The sequence below is a fragment of the Muscardinus avellanarius genome (genome assembly GCF_963383645.1).
Source record: "Muscardinus avellanarius genome assembly, chromosome: 11".
In the NCBI taxonomy this organism is placed as follows: domain Eukaryota; kingdom Metazoa; phylum Chordata; class Mammalia; order Rodentia; family Gliridae; genus Muscardinus; species Muscardinus avellanarius.
Window position 1 is genome coordinate 66,867,594 of NC_137797.1, and position 14,150 is coordinate 66,881,743.

Genomic DNA, 14,150 nt, shown 5'->3' on the forward strand with positions numbered 1-14,150 from the left:
CGGAGCAAGTGACATCAGGGTGAGATTCTCCCTGGGCGGAGCTGTCTGCAGAGTGCAGTGGAGCATTCCAGAAGCGGCCCAGGCACCCAGGTGTGCATAGCAGAATGTTGGAGGGTGGACGAGGAGCTTTTCCAAACTCTACACTCCATCCATCACTCCTACATTCTGGAAGCTCCTTCTGTGTGAGAAGGCACTGCCCCAGAGCTTCAGGGCAGTAGCGCGGGCCTCACCTGGGCGTGGGCTGGAAAACAATCCCAGCACCATCCTAGTCCTGAAGAGAGAGAGCTCGCCCTTAACCAGACCCCAGGTCTTTAGTGCACCTAGTGCTGAGAAGCACTGCTCTCGGTAACGCCTCGAGGTGGCACAGTGTGGAATCATGGAGACCTGAGGCAGGTGGGGCTGGGGCTCGCTGGCAAGTTTGGATCTAGATCACAAAGGGGGTCTCAGAGTGCACACATTCGTGTGTGTGCCTCTGTGTATATGTGGGTTTGGCCCTAAACCAGGGGCTAACAGAGACAGTACATCTCCAGGCAGCAGGTGTGGATTACCAGGGGAAGCCAGCTTTACCCAACTGTGACATCCCCACTCCACCTGCAGCTGTGAGTCAAGCGGGATCTACTGGCCTCTGGGTGGTGGGGACACCTCTGAAGCAGGCGAGGCAGGAGATCCCGTGTTCCTGACCTCCGGCAATCCATTTATCTGACCCGAGTCTCATAAAGGCGTCCTGATGAGCCCAATCGCTCGCTAATGGTTATGAGCTGAGACCTGGGGATTTATGGCCGAGGCCGTGGTGGCCGTGGACAGGGGCAGAGCTGTGCACGGGAGACCAGGCTCTGCATGGCTGCAGTTCCTGGGGCCTTGTGCCCAGGACTGCAGCCAGGATAACCCCCATACCCATGTGGGCAAGGGGCGCTGCCTGGGTGGGAGGAGGTGGACCGAGGAGGGAAGGACCACTGAGTACGTGTCCCGGGGATTAGGGGTGACCGTCTGGAAAGCTTGCTGGCTGGGGAGGTGGAGGGAGGAGTGACATTGGAGAAACTGTAAACACTATGTTGTAATTGGAGTCAAAGAAACTGGAGTTCAAAGCCTGGATCTGTTATTAACCAAATAACACTGGACAAATCACTAATCTCTCTGAGCCACATTTTCCTCACCTGTAGATGGGAACTGTAATTCTGTCTCACAGGCTTGTGAGAATTAAATGCGATGATGTTTGTGGAAGTCACTTAGATATCAATTGTATTTAAGTGAATTAAGAGATTGGATTATTTATTTACTTATTTATTTATTTTGGTACTAGGATTGAACCCAGGGCCATTCTACTTCTGAGCTACACCCCTGGCCCTACTTTATTTTTTATTTTGAAACAGGGTCTTGCTAAGTTGCAGAGGGCCTACCTAAATTGCTGAGGCTGTCCTTAAATATGTGATTCCCGTCTCAGTCTCCCAAGTACTGGGATTAAAGGGTGTATGACCACGTCCCGCAAGATATTAGAAATTTTTTGTTTGTTTTGTAGTACTGGGGATTGAACCCAGGACATTCTACCTGTGAGCTATATCCCAGCTCTATTATCTATCTATCTATCTATCTATCTATCTATCTATCTATCTATATTGTGGTGCCAGGAATTGAACCCAGGGGCATTCTACCTCCGAGCTACATCCTCAGCCCTATTTTTTATTCTTTACTTTGAAACAGGGTCTCACTAAGTTGCGGAGGGCCTAAGTAGCTGAGGCTGGCTGTGAACCTGGATCCTCCTGTCTTAGCCTCCCAAGTACTGAGTTTATTCTATATTTTGAAACAGGGTCTCAGTAATTTGCAGAGGGCCTTGCTTGGTAGCTGAGGTTGTCCTTGAACCTGAGATTCTCCTGTCTCTGCCTCCCAAGTACTGGGATTGCAAGGATGTGCCACCACACCCAGCTGCAATATTGAGATTTTAATTCCAAATCTGCTACAAACTCTCTGGGGCTGTAGCGCTGGCTCTGTCACCGATGGCTTTGTGACCTGGGAGCATCCCAGACTCTTCCTGGGCCTTCAAGGTTCTTTTGCACCCTTCCAGCTTTACACTTTTTGGTTCTAAGGGGAGCCCCTGGTTGGAAATGGGGAGTTGGAAGGGTCTGGGCCTCAGCCTGGCCATATGGAGGGCATCGGCGCAGCTGTGGCCTCAGGGACCAGTGTGCAGGGGGAGGCTGTCAGAGCGGGCCCCTCTCTCAATGGTGCCATCCTGTGGGTACCACCCTGAGGAGCTAGACACAGCACTGGGGGAAGTGTGGGGCGGAGGGGGATGAGGAACCATCCTGAGGAGGGACAGGGCGGCTGGCATCAGTGCGTGTGCCCGAGCCTCACATGTCTTCCTCAGGAGCAGTCTTCAAATAAGCTTCCTTCCTTCTTCTCCTCCCCAGCCTCCAAAGTAGTACACAGAAATATGGATGTGTGTGTGTGTGTGTGTGTGTGTGTGTGTGTGTGTGTGTGTACATATACCCCGGGTCTACAAAGTCCAACCTGATTGGGAGACTGAAACACCTCCAAAGGGCCTCTATTGCAGAACAGGGTGCCCCCTCCCTTCCTTCCTCACCCCTGAACAAGCCTGAAGCCTTCTGGGGGTGGGGGTGAGATGTTCCCAATCCAGCCCAGCAGAACCTGCCCCTCTTCCATGTTCTGTCCCCCTCCCCCAGTGCCTACAGCCTAATGCTGAAACCTGGGAGACCTCCAGGGCCCAGGCAGCAGCCCACTCCAGGGCCATGCCGGTTACCAAACACTTGTTCCATGGTGGGCACTGTGCCAGGAGCAAGAGCTAAAGAAGGAAAACAGGCCCCCTCCCGGCCCTCAAGATGTCACGGCCTGGTAAGAGGGCAGGCTTTAGATGAAGACAAGGCCGTGCTAAGGGACAACAGGTAGACCCCATTTGGGGGCTAAGGAGGCATTAAGGAAAATGCAGGTGCTGCTTCTTCAACACTGGTTGTGGAAGATGGAAAAGGCACAAGCCCAGCCAGGGGCCACGGTAACCCCTGCCACCTCACCACAGGGCTGGGGCACCTGCGGTCAGACTTGCGGACACCCTCCATGGCTTGGGTGGGGCTGCGCTGCTTTTGAGGGGGAAGCGGCCACAGGCCGAGCCACGTAGGAGGCCGGGCGCGGGCCCTAGGCGGGCGGCGGCTGGAGCGGAGGTGGACCGGCCTGGCTGGAGGACTCGACCGGGCAGCGGAGGTGGACCGGCCTGGCGCGCTCGGCGGGCACAGCCGCCCTCCGCCCCGCGCCGCGCGCGGCCTTAAATATTACCCCGGAGTTTTCAATTATCTCTTCTTAATGGATTTGCAGGGGCTCTTTCATCAAGCGCGGGGCGGCTGGGTGTGGGGGTGTGGGGAGAGCGGCGAGGGCTGGAGCTGGGAAAATGGCCCATATTTCAATATTAAAGCCCTTTACGATCGTCAGCAGCATGAAAGATGCTGCAAATAAAACGGAGCCGCCCGCGCCAGCCTCTCCATCTCGCGGGTTTTAATTAACGCTGAGGGGAGGCGCGGGGCTCGGGCCGGCCGAGTCGGGAGGGCGCCGGCGGGCGCGGGCTGGGCGCGGCCGTGCTGGGGGCGCTGCGGCCCGGCGTCTGCTCCCCCATCGCCGTCCTCCCGGCGGGCGGCGAGCACAGAAGCGCCACTGTTCTGCCTTGGCAGCGGCCTGGCCCGACAGCTTGCGCCGGAGCAGCAGACCCATCCGTCAGGCGGGAAGGACGGAGCGACGTCCGGCTGCCCGCGCCGACGGCTCCCCGGGGAGCCGCCCCTGGCCGCGGCCCAGGCTCGCTCCCCTCCCCCACCGCGCCCGCTCAGCGCCCGGCCCCGCCCGCGCCTCCCCTGCCCGCCGCCCGCCGCCCGCCGCCGGGACCCAGGACCACCTCCGGGGTCGCGCTGCGTCCCCCCACCCCCATATCACTCGGCGGGGCAGAACTCTGGCTTAAAAGGATCCAGGATCTCAGTGGTCCACAATCCCAAACTAAAGCAACCAGTCAACGTCCAGGGTTTAAACCAAGGACAACTTTGGGCAAACCCGGTAGAGTGGAGGAATTAGAAAAATAATACAAATAAGAGACATGGTCTTTACTCCTGGGCATTTACATGTACTTTAAGCTCCCTGAAACGTTTAGCAGAAGTCAAATTCTCTTATTCTGCTACAGAGCTTGTAAGTACTAAGTTGACAAATTCCATGTCAAAGAAAAAGAAAGGAAAGAAAAAGAAAAACTTTACTTTCTTTTGGTGTGTATTTTTTTCATATTGTTAATTTGAGATAACCATCTATGAAGCCTACTTTAAAAAAAAAAAAATAGTGCTGCCGGGCTTGGTGGCTCAGGCTTGTAATCCCAGCACTTGGGAGGCTGAGAAAGTAGGATCACGGTTCAAGGACAGCCTCAGCTACTTAGTGAGGCCCTCTGCAACTCAGTGAGATCCTGTTTCAAAATGAAGAATAAAAAATAGGGTGGGTGTGTAGCCCCTGGGTTCAGTCCCCAGTGCTGAAAAAAAAAAAAGTACATGTCTATGCATTATGGGTAGGAAGACAAAATACCCACTTCAGCTGCATAGGAAACTTGCCCCAACCACAGTGCTGTGGGACGTGGAGAAGGGGTTGAAGGTTAAAATATATTTAGCTTAATCAAGGAGGACTTCCCAGAGGAAAGGAGACTGGATTTGAAAGTAAAGTAATAAAGCCAGATGTGGTGGCACACTCTTGCAGTCCCAGTCCTTGGGAGGCTGAGACAGCAGGATCACAGGTTCGAGGCCAGCCTCAACAACTTAGTGAGGTCCTCTACAATTTAGTGAGACACCGTTTCAAAAAATAAAATAGGGCATGAGGTATATAGCTCAAGAGTAGAATGCCCCTGGGTTCGATTCCCAGTACCACAAAAAAAAGGAGGAGGAAGAGGAAGAGGAGGAGGAGGATATAGACTTGAAAGTTCCAGATAGAGAAAAACTAGTTGTAAGGTGGGACAGATTCTATATTTTATTTTGAATTGAGGAGTAGATACTATTTGGTTACTACCTTTCTCTCTTACTTTCGTCTTCTCTCTCTCTCTCTCTCTCTCTCTCTCTCTCCCTCCCTCCCTCCCTCCCTTCCCCCACTGGGGATTGAACTCAAGAGTGCTCTACCACTTACTACAGCCCCAACCCCAACCCTTTTTATTGAGACAGGGTCTTACTGAAATTGCCCAGGCTAGCCTCCAACTTGCAGCCCTCCTGCCTCAGCCCCCCAAGTAGCTGGGATTACAAGCATGCACTATGAGGCCTGACAATAATTAAAATGATCTGAGGTTTTGCTGTTTTGTAGGTGTTAAGGATAAAACTTGGGGCCTCGTACATGCTAGGCAAGACACTGTACCACTCACTGAGTTACACCCCCAGCCTGGGTACAACATATTTTTCCTGACAATAGAGTAAGATGAAAATCCAGTTTTGTGCTATCAGGGACAATCCAGGGTTGGCCTGCAGGCTCTTCAGTGATGTTGGAGGTGAAGTGAATAGAGAGGAACCCTGAGACCTCTTCTCCCCATGAATCCTCTCATACTTGCCTCTGGGCTATGGAACCGATGCCAGGACTCAGCACTCACCACCCTCTCTGTTGTCCCCTTAGGTTTGGGCGTGGTGGTGCACACTTGTAATCCCAGTACTTGGGAGGCTGAGACAGGAGGATCACAGGTTTACAGCCTGCCTCAACAACTTAGTGGGACCCTGTTTCAAAATAAAAAAACAAAAAAGGGCTGCAGGTGTAGCTTGGAGGTAGAATGCCCCTGGTTCAACCCCTGAGAGGTTCAATCCCTAGTGCTGCAAAAGGAGGAGGAGGAGGAGGAGGAGGAGGAGGAGGAGGAGGAGGAGGAGGAAGAGGAAGAGTGGTGGTCTGGATGTTGGGTGCTCAAGGGAAGGAAAGCCCCTACCCCCACCCCCAGCATCAACCACCAATCCTAACATGGCTAGGGAATAAAGGAGAGAAAAACAAGGACTTTCTTCCTTATTATTCAGATTGTAAGGGGAAAACAGGTTCCTTGGAGCCAATCAGTCACACCTGCGATGGGCAAGTGCCGCACAAGGCACAAAGGGTCCAGAGTGATCAGGGCCAAGTCCCCATCAAGCAGGTGCTCACAGTCTACAGGGAGACAGTCCACGCTTTTATTCTATCATTCCACCAACACCAGAGTACTGATCATTCATTATGAGCCAGGTGGAGTTGTAGGCACTAAGGGCAAGACGCAGGGCCTGGCCCTTTCAGAGAGCACAGTCTGGTGCAAACCACAGGGCTGGAGTGGATAGACATCATTGCAGGTGATGTCATAAGGGGGAGAAGACCTTTGCCAAGGGGTTGCCTCTGAGGGGCACCTCTCCTAGTCTGTGAACGGTGCCACGAACTGTCACAGGAGAGGCAACAAGGAATCTGCCTGCGAGGATGCGCAGAGATCAGGCGAGGGGTTTCGTGGAGGGGGTGGTAGGGGAAGGTGCATGGGGCTGAGTCTGGGTACCTGGTCAGCACCCCATCAGGAGCCTGTGGGCCAGGCAGGTCCAAGCCCAGTTTCTTGCCTGTAGGACGGCACAGACTGCACTAAAGCAGTTTTTCCAGCTCCCGCAGGGAAGGCAGACGACAGTCCCCACTGCCAGACCAGGGGATGCGCTTATCTATGGTCCTTGCTCTGTTGCGAAGCTTCTGCCGCAGGGCTGGGCTGTCTGGGCAGATGGGGGTGGGAGACACTGTGGAGGGTCTCCTTCTTTCCACCCTCCCCTCACTGATAACAGTTTTGAAACAAACCAGACTTTAAATAAAAAGAAACAGGTGATCTGTCTCTGTAGCCGCAGCTGGATGCAAAGCAGGACAAGACGAAATTGTCCCCTCCAGACACAGCTCCCTACACCAGCCTCCCATCCCGTCCTCACCACTCCACTAGGCCTGAATCCGTCAGGGAGGCGGGAGTTGTCAGAGCAGGAAAGGGGACTGGGCAAGGGACCAAAGGATCAAAGGCCCCTCAGGACAGAAATGAGGCTTTGGAGGTGGACACGAGCTTGTATGGGGCTATGTGCCATGTGAAGGGGGCAGGGACAGTGAGCAGGCCCTAAGGGTCTTATGGTTTAAATATTGACATGTTTTCCCACAATAGAGAGAACAGAATAATCTCTCTCTCTCTCTCTCTCTCTCCCTCTCCCTCTCCCTCTCCCTCTCCCTCTCCCTCTTTCTCTCTCTCTCTCTTTTGTACTGCGATTAAACCCAGGAGCATTCTACCTCCAAGCTACACCACAAGCCCTTTTTATTATTTTTCTTTTCTTTTTTTTTTTTTTGTGGTACTGGGGTTGGAACCTAGAGGCTTTCTACCTCCGGGCTAGAAAGAAAGGTACTCCCAGACCTTTTTATATTTTATTTGGAAACAGGGTCTCACTAAGTTGCTAAAAGCCTCACTAAGTAGCTGAGGCTGGCTTCAAACCCGTGCGATCCTCCTGTCTCAGCCTCCCAAGCGCGGGGATTACAAGCGTGCGCCACCACGCCCGGCTCTATTATTTTTCATTTTGAAACAGGGTCTCATTAAGTTGCTGAGGCTGGTCTCTAACCTGTTATTCTCCTGTTTCAGCCTCCCAAGTACTGGGTGGTGCACCACCACGCCTGGCCACAGTCATGTGGCCCTCTTCTACTCGCTCTCTAGACTTCAGGCTTGGTTAAACTACTGATAGCCTTTTGTCAACTTTGCTCTAAAGTGTTCAAGAATAAAATAAACAACAGGCCTGTTGGTACATGCCTGTATTCTCAGTATTTGGGAGACTGAGATAGGAAGAAGATTGCAGCTTCTAGTATAGCCTTAGCAACTTAGCAAGGCCCTCAGCAACCTAGTGAGACCCTGTTTCAAAATAAAAAATAAAAAGGCTGGAGTACAGCTCAGCGGTAGAATGCTCCTAGGTTCAGTCCCAGCAACACACACACACACACACACACACACACACACACACACACACACACACGAAATAAACAGATAATTACAGAGAAATGTTCCCTGTCCCAAAACTATGCCCATTTCACCAACAGTATCACCATCATGAATTTTGGCTAATCCTTCCAGTCTGTGTTTTCATATTTTTACCACATGCTTATATCCAAGAATAGTGTAGAGCTTCAGCGCATTTTTAAAAGCTGTCTAGACGAGCGTGGGGGCACATGCTTATAATCTCAGCATATGGGAGGCTGAGACAGGAGGATTGTGGTTCAAGGACAGCCTCAGCTACTTAGTGAGGCCCTCTGCAACTCAGTGAGACCCTGTTTCAAAATAAAGAATAAAAAAAAAAACAGAGCTGGGAGTATAGCGCAGAGATAGAATGCCCCTGGGTTCAATTCCCCAGTACTGAAAAAAAAAAAGCTTCCAACTGTTGTAATTTACATTTTACTGCATATTTATTTATTTACTTACTTATTTAATTTTTTACAGTACTGGAGATTGGACACAGTGATATTCTACTTTGAACTATACTCCCTATTTTTTATTCTTTATTTTTTGAAACAGGATCTCACTAAGTTGCAGAAGGCCTCACTAAGTAGCTGAGGCTGTCCGCGAACCTGCAATCTTCCTGCCTCAGCCTCAGTACTGGGATTACAAGCGTGTGCCATCATGCCCAGCTTTACTGCACATGTTAAAAAGTCTTTATTTGCCGGGCGTGGTGGCGCACGCTTGTAATCCCCGCCCTTGGGAGGCAGAGACAGGAGGATCGCGCAGGTTTGAAGCCAGCCGCGCTGGCTCAAAAGACCCTGTTTTCAAATAAAAATAATATAAAATAGGTCTGGGAGTGTAGCCCAGAGGTAGACGGGCTTCCAGAAACCCCAGTACCACCACCAAAAAAAAAAAAAAAAGTCTTTATTTGAGGTTTTTGTCATCAAGGGTAGACCCAGGGTCGTGAGATCACACTGGCTTCCGAAAGAGAGGGTTCCACGTGACTGGAGGAGGACCAAGGATGGTGAAGCAGGTGGGAGGGGAGGAGGGAGCAGGGGCTCAGGAGGAGAGTCCACAGTGCAGGCTGCTGATGGCAGGCATGTGAGCTCAGGGACTTGTCTTCAGCACCATGAGCAGGGCCCGGGGACTCCCTGAAGGCCCCTGACACATTTTTGTTGACAGAAGCTGATGGGCTGAGAGGTCCAAGATGACTCCCAGGTTCCTGGCCCAATGTGACTGCCTAGATTTCAGTCCTATCTCCAAGATGGGAGTCCAGGGAGGACAGCTGGAGTTCAGAAGCTGTCTCTGTGGTCCGTGCGGGAGCGAGGGATGCTGGGGGCAGAGCAGGCTCCAGGCCTGAGGACTGGGAACCCGGCAGCAGGTAGCTGATGAACGTTCTGAAGGATCTGCGAGGCCCCAGAGATGGCAAGGGGGAGGCTTAGCCCTGCTGGAGGGAAAGGGCCAGCGGAAATACAAGCCAAAGCAAGCGCTGGCTTCCTTCTGGGCCGGAGGGCAGCGGCCAGCCTCCGTATCACCCTCAGTGTCTCGCCTCCCTGTGTGCAGTGGGTGCCCACAGCCCATTAGCCACGGCCGAGGAGGAGGAAGGTGGCGTAAGATGTGATTCTAGAATCATAAAGGCCTTGTCAGACGCCCACACTCCCGGACTTAGCTCCCACTCCATATTCATCAACAAGATAAACAGGCCGGTGCTCACAACGACCTCCTCGGGACTTATTCTTGACCAAATCCAATCTCTCTATTCAAGGAAGGATGTGAAATATAACCTGCTTTCCTCCTGCTAAGGCCCAGGCACTGGCCCTTCACCTCAGAGGGCTGCCTTCTGCAAAGAGCCCCTCAACGCCGCCGGCGCCCGCCGCCCACCCTCCCCGACAGCGCAGCGGTCCACTGGCCCGCACGCCTGGCCTGCCCGGGGGCTGCTCGCTCCCAGCTTCTCCTCTAACACGTTCCGTCCCCCAGAAGCCTGCCCCAGCCTTCTTGCACCCTGGCACTGAGTCTCAGAACTTAGGTACGCTTTCTGTCTTTGTCTCTTCCTAGCTCCTCACCCGGGCCTCCGAGAGCTCGGTTTCGGAGTTCTTTGGGTCCTGGCTATGGTCAAGTGGCATTCTGTACTTCATTCCTAGGTTCTAGGGCAGGACTACTTTTGCCATTTCTAGTGCCCCTCTCTTAGGGAACCAGTGGGTTACTTTGGTCTTGTTCAGTCTGGCAGAGCAAGGCACACTCTTTTTTTTTTTTTTTTCCCCCAGTACTAGGGATGGAACCCAGGAGCATTCTACCTCCGAGCTACACCCCCAGCCCTATTTTTTTATATTTATTTATTTATTTATTTATTTATTTATTTATTTATTTTGTGGTACTGGGGGTGGAACCCAGAGGCTTTCTACCTCTAGGCTATACTCCCAGACCTATTTTCTATTTTATTTGGAAACAGGGTCTCACTAAGTTGCTGAGAACCTCACTAAGTAGCTGAGGCTGGCTTCAAACCTGTGCGATCCTCCTGTCTCAGCCTCCCAAGTACAGGGATTACAAGCGTGCACCATCACACCTGGCTTATTCTTTATTTTCGAAACTGGGTCGCACTGAGTTGCAAAGGGCCTCAGTAAGTAGCTGAGGCTGTCTGTGAACTGCGATCTTCCGGTCTCAGCCTCCCAAATGCTGGGATTACAGGCATGCACCACCATGCCTGGCATATACTCTTTTCTTAGAAAGGGACCTGTCAGCCAGATGCAGTGGTGCACACCTGTAATTCCAAGACTGGGGAGGCCCCATTTCAAAATAAATAGAAAAAGGGCTGGGAGTGCAGCTCATAGATAGAAGGCTCCTGGGTTCAATCCCAGTACAGAAAGAGAAGAAGGAAGAAAGGAAGAAAGGAAGAAAGAAAGAAAGAAAGAAAGAAAGAAAAGAAAGAAATCTAAATCACTCAGCTTCCTTTCCTAGAAGTACTTCTAATCCAGACCCTCCTCCTCCTCCTCCTCCTCCTCCTCCTCTTCCTCCTCCTCCTCCTCCGTGTGTGTGCTAGGGACCAGGGATTTGTGCATGCTAGGCAAGTGCTGTATCCCTGGGTTCCATCCCCAGCCCTCACACATTTTCTTTATTCAGGAAATTCTAAATATTATGAAGCAGTAGAGTAGGTGGACGGGAGAATCTTAGAGTACTCCATAGCTGCTCTGTGAGGTGTGTGTGGCCCATGGAAAGGTGTCCTGTCCCCTGGGTCCCTAGAGTCGCCAAAGGGCCAACCTGGTGCTCTCATGCCAGGCTGTAACCACTGAGCTTGGGCAGGCTTCCCTTTTTGTCAGAGCAATATGCCCTGCATAACACCACCTCCCTGCCCCCACACTGAGCAGAGTTCTGATCCATCAGAAAATCCACCTTAGCCAGGCGTGGTGGAGCATGCTTGTAATCCCCGCACTTGGGAGGCTGAGACAGGAGGATCGCACAGGTTCGAAGCCAGCCTCAGCTACTCAGTGAGGCTCTCAGCCACTTAGTGAGACCCTGTTTCCAAATAAAATATTAAAAAGGTCTGGGAGTATAGCCCGGAGGTAGAAAGCTCTTGGGTTCCATCCCCAATACCACCACCACACACAAAAAAGAAAAGTCCACCTTAAAAAGGCACAGAGTTAGCCAGGCATGGTAGAGCACACTTGTAATCCCCATACTTGGGAGGCAGAGACAGGAGGATCACAGTTTCAAGGCCAGCCTCAGCTACTTAGTGAGGACACTCTGCAACGTAGTGAGATCCTGTTTCAAAATAAGGAATAAATATAGGACTGAGAGTGTAGCTTGGAGGTAGAATGCCCCTGGGTTCAATCTCCAGTGCTGCAAAAAAAAAAAAAAAAAAAGACACAGAGTTGATATGGACCCAAGTCATGTGACCTGTTCAGCTATCCAGGGTTCTGCCTTCGCAGGGAAAGTACAGAAATTTTCCCTCTTCTTCATTTTTATTTACCTATATTATTAAATTAAATTTCTCTACACATAACATATATTACATATACTGGTTTTGTGTTACTTTGGGTACTAGGGATTGAACCCAGGGGTGTTCTACCTCCCAGCCACACCCCTACCAACACTTTTATTTTTTATTTTGAAACAGGGTCTCATTCAGTTGCTGAGGGTCTTGCTAGGTTGATAAGGCTGGCCTTGAACCTGTGATCCTCTTCTCTCAGCTTCCCAAGTACTAGGATTACAGGCGTGTGCTGCCATGCTTGGCTTATTACATATACTATTAAAAAGAAAACGAACTTGAGAGGGGCTAAGGGCGTAGCTCAGTGGCGGAGAGCTTGTCTAGTATACACAAGACCTTGGTTTCAATACCCAGCACCAAAACCAAACAGAAACACTTTAGAGAGGAGTTAGGAATGTCACTTTGGAGGGTGGTAATAGTGAGCACTTCCTGAGTTAGACACCGAGCCTTGGGGAAGTGAGTCTCCTGTGGATGTTCTAAGGGGCCAGAGGATGCTATGGGGCCCCCTTAAAAACATGGAAGCCTAGCCGGGCGTGGTGGCGCACGCTTGTCATCCCCGCGCTTGGGAGGCAGAGACAGGAGGATTGCGCAGGTTCGAAGCCAGCCGCCCGCGCTGGCTTAGGAGACCCTGTTTCCAAATATAAAATGTAAAAAGAGGTCTGGGAGTGTAGCCCGGAGGTAGAAGGGCTTCCAGGAACCCCAGTACCACCAAAAAAAAAAAAAAAAAAAAAAAAAAAAAAAACATGGAAGCCTCAAGCCTTGGACGGCCCCCAGATGGTACCCATAGGGGGCACTGGGTATTGGAGAGGACCATCAGAAGTAAGGCATGGGTGGCCAAATTCCCCCTATAGTCATAAAACTTAAGAGAATCTAAGTCATAGGCAGCTTTGGAGTTTTTCCTTAAGAATCCAAATACACTGGCACATGACTATAATTCCAGCATCTCAGGAGGCTGAAGCAGAAAGATTGAAAGTTGGAGGCCAGCCTGAGCAATTTGCTGGGACCCTGACTCCAAATAAAAAAATATTTAAGCTGGGTATGGTGGCACACGCTTGTGATCACAGTATCTGAATGCTCCTGAGACAGGAGCCTCAGCAAGTAGTGAGACTCTCACCAACCTAGCAAGATCCTGTTTCAAAATAAAAAAGAAAATAGGTCTGGGAGTGTAGCTCAGAGGTAGAATGTTCCGGGGTTCAATCTCTAGTAACACACACACACACACACAATATATATATATATATATATATATATATATATATATATATATACACACACACACACACATACATACATACACACATACTATATATATAACATATATGTGTATATATACATATATACATACACACACTATATATATAACATATATGTGTATATATACATATATATACACACACACATACATACATACATACACACATACTATATATATAACATATATGTGTATATATACATATATACATACACACACTATATATATATAACATATATGTGTATATATACATATATATACATACACACACACATATTGCAGTACTGGGGTAGAACCTAGGGGCATTCTACCTTCATACACCCCCAGCCCTATTTTTTATTCTTTATTTTGAACCAGGGTCTCACTGAGTTGCGAAGGGCCTCACTAAGTAGCTGAGGCTGGCCGTGAACTGTGATCCTCCTGTCTAAGCCTCCCAAATGCTGGGATTACAAGTGTGCGCCACCATGCCCGGTTACATAAAATATATATATTTTTAAAAGGGTTGGAGATGTAGCTCAGTGCTAGAGCCCCCTGGGCTCAATTCCCAGTAAAGCATGCATAAACAAATCCAAGTAATTTTAAGGCTGCTTTGTAGCCTTCTATAAGTGTGACTTCACTCGGTAATTAGAGTTCCATTAGTAATTATTAAACAGGAAGGAATCACAAATAAACATCATAAATATAAACTGAATACTTCATATTCTTGATGATACTTGAAGGTGATATAGTAGGAAGGTGGAAACAGCAATGTTGCTTTTTGTTTGTTCTGTTCTTTTCAAGAGTGAAGAAGGCAGAAGCCCTGGCCCCTGTCCAGGCTCTGCTCCTGACATAAGGATGCTCAGGCTTCTCAGCCAAAGTCCCTTTGATGTTAGGGAGAGGAAGGTGACCTGGGACACCAGCAGGGCCAGCAGCAAGGGCTCACGCACTCACTCCCTTCCTCCCTTCCTCCTTTTCTTCCTTTTTTTTCTTTCTGTCATGTTTAA